Here is a 3,043-nt window from a genome sequence, read left to right as displayed (position 1 = left end):
GTCCTGGGTCTTCTCCGAGGCCTCCTCCCAGCTGGACATCCCTCCACCTAGTCCTGGGTCTTCTCCGAGGCCTCCTCCAATCTGGAGGTTCCTCCACCTAGTCCTGGGTCTTCCCCGAGGTCTCCTCCCAGCTGGATGTGCCTGGACCACCTCCCTAGGGACCCCCCCCAGGAGGCATCCTTACCAGATGCCCGATGTACCTAAACTGGCTCCTTTCGACATGAAGGAGCAGCGGCTCTACTCCGAGCTCCTCTCGGAGGACTGAGCTTCTCACGCTATCTCTAAGGGGGACGCAATCACTGCCCTCAGCCAGACCTGGACGGGTCAGACGGGGCAAAGCCTGAATCAGGACTGAGGTCTTTCAGGGGCAAAGTGACGTCACTGCTGCATGTTTTGAATGTGTTATTCGTCTCAGCTTGTTTACATGTTGCTGATTTGCCAATTGTGCTTCCCTAGAAGGAGCAGCAGTCATGTGACACTGCCAAACACTAATTCAGGCCGATGCATGCCAGCGTGATGCTGGGCAGAGGAAGGATCCGTCTGCTAGACTCAGCACATGTTGAGAAAGCTGGGAAAGGGACACATAGGGGCTCCATGTAGTATAAACATCACTACCATCTACAGATATTAGGGATGTAACCATCCACCCAACTTACGATTCTATACACACGGTTTCGAGTCCACGATTCAATGTTCTCACTATTTTTTTTTAAACAGAATGAGCAGCAGACAAATAAGAAATATGTATTTATTTTGACGAACGTGTGTGCTCTTATCATAAACCGATTCCCTAACGCCAAAAACAACAAAACTCTAAGAAAAGACAACTAGCAGTGCTGTATTTTTGAGGTATTTCATGCTACAAATGGTTGACTTTACTCGACCGTTTCTCATCAAACTGACAAATTACACAAAATATGACAGAGCAGACGTTGTGTAAATTGGCATAAGGCTCTCTATAACCATGTATGCAAGACTAGGGAGGTCTGCAGTGGTTTTTAAATCGTGGTTTATATGCAGAATGATCATCCTACAGCAGATGTTCTTTACTTCCTTAAAAAAACACCCACCTTCAGCCTGTACCAACACACACCGATCCTCCCACTGAACCAGGTTAAATCTGAGAGGACACATCGTGTCTGCACATGTTCAATTCAGCCTCATGTCTCACTATAAAGACTGTTGCCGCCCCCCCCCCCCCCTCCATAGAGAGACAAAGCTAACATGACCAAATCAGGATGCCGTTTCAAGGATGCTAGTTCCCATTTAGTCCCAATAAAGACCATAAAAAGGACTAAAAATCCTAAACACATGGCGGAATTTCAGTTAAAATGGGTGCAAGAATTGCATAAATTATATTCAATTTTCCAGGATTATTTTAGAAATTGACAGATCTATCAACATAATATGAATATTGGGCTACATCAGGTTTAAAACGCAATATCAGACCGATCGAGAGTCATTTTTATTACAGCTATTTAACTGTGAAATGATGTTGTTGATCAGCAAAGATGAACCGATTAGTTGTGAACTATAAAATGAATCGGCAACTATTTGGATAATCGATTAATCAGTTCAAGCAGAAATTCTCTGATTCCAGCTTCTTAAATGTGAACATTTTCCAGTTTCGTCTCTCTTTGTGACAGTAAACTGAATATCTACAATTTTACACGACTGACCCATAAATGTCAAGCATTTATAAACGTCCCTCGCAAAAAAAGGAAAATGTATGAATTTAAAACTTAAAACCAGGTATGCTAACAGCAATTGTTTCCCTTTAAAAAGGTCTCTTCCTATAGAAAGTGACATTTTGCATGTCATTATAATAATAAAAGCAGGTTGAGTTGCTATATACATGGCGTGAAAGTACCAAAGCGTCAATCCACAGAGAAATACACATATACCGTGTTCAGAAACTGCTTTTAAAACAAGCTGTCACGGCTTCTGTAAGGCTGTGATGATACATCCATACTATATATAGGCAGAAAGTGGCGTTACAAGCATTCCCCGGCTGCAATGATGGTGCAGAGACTCCGAGTGCGCAGATGTGTACGACATGAAAACTCTGACCAATCAGAGCAGACTGGGTTTTTTTTTCCAGGAGGGGGCCTTAAAGAGACAGGCACTAAGACAAAGTGTTTTTTAGAAAGGAGTGGATACAGGTATATTTAGACAAACAGTACGAGAGAAATAATGTGTTTTCTGAGCATTAAAGCATGTAAACACGCTCTAGTAAATCCTCAAAAACACATGTATGAACCTGAAAATGAGCACATTATGAGAGCTTTAAAAATCAAGGAGGCAGTGAGCAATCAACAATACTTCCCCCTGACACAGCGGTCCTGGTTATTGAGTCTTATCATAGAGTCTGAACCCTTTTTACTTCATATTTCCCAAACATCTCCAAGCCTAGAAAGTGGGAAAAAATGGAGTGAAACACTGCTACGCAACACTGCTAGCTACCATTAGCTTCTCGGGTTAGCCAGTTAGCTTGGCTGCCCGGCGCCGGAGCTTTGAATCAAAATATGACCTCTAATTAGAGCATATTTAGTATTTGTTTAGATACACATGTACTTTTTGGAGTGTATTTAACATGAGTGTAGTCTCGGCCGAGCTAACCGCAGTGGCTAGGAGAGACCAACTGCCTGTGTTGTTGGTGTAAAATGGCAGCCTAGCTTCTGCTCAATAATGAGTCAGGGAAACAGTTCGCTAGCTAGCTAGCTAGCTAGCTAGCTAACCGTTTAGCATTAGCCAGCTAGCTCCAGGCTGGATTGATTGTCACACACAAAAAAACGATAACAACTCTGCGGTGTCTTCCTACCATTTTAAGGCCGTCGCTGTCACAGTGTAATCGTTGTATGGGTGAGTTTTCGGGCCCCAAAGCTGGCTCCTCCGCCGTCTCGCGCTCCTCTGTGTGTGTATGTGTGTGTATGTGTGTTTGCTGTCCGTTGCTAACTGCGACCGCACAAAGATCAGCTCAGCAGCCACCGAATCATGCTGCCTTCAGGCGCCGTCGGAAATACGCACGCTACAACAAAAAGTG

At 43.9% G+C, this 3,043-nt stretch overlaps 1 protein-coding gene across 1 annotated transcript in view; it reads right to left on the bottom strand.

Annotated features, from left to right (window-relative positions):
- Positions 1 to 3,043, bottom strand: part of LOC117938296 (cullin-1) — a 30,583-nt gene extending 27,540 nt beyond the window's left edge. The window contains exon 1 of the mRNA XM_034862818.1: positions 2,822 to 3,043. The gene's annotated coding sequence lies outside the window, so the exon portion shown is untranslated. The remainder of the gene's footprint in view (positions 1 to 2,821) is intronic.

The sequence above is a fragment of the Etheostoma cragini genome, chromosome 22 (genome assembly GCF_013103735.1).
Source record: "Etheostoma cragini isolate CJK2018 chromosome 22, CSU_Ecrag_1.0, whole genome shotgun sequence".
In the NCBI taxonomy this organism is placed as follows: Eukaryota; Metazoa; Chordata; class Actinopteri; order Perciformes; family Percidae; genus Etheostoma; species Etheostoma cragini.
Note: the sequence above shows the minus strand (reverse complement) of the source record. Positions and strands in the feature narration are given on the sequence as shown.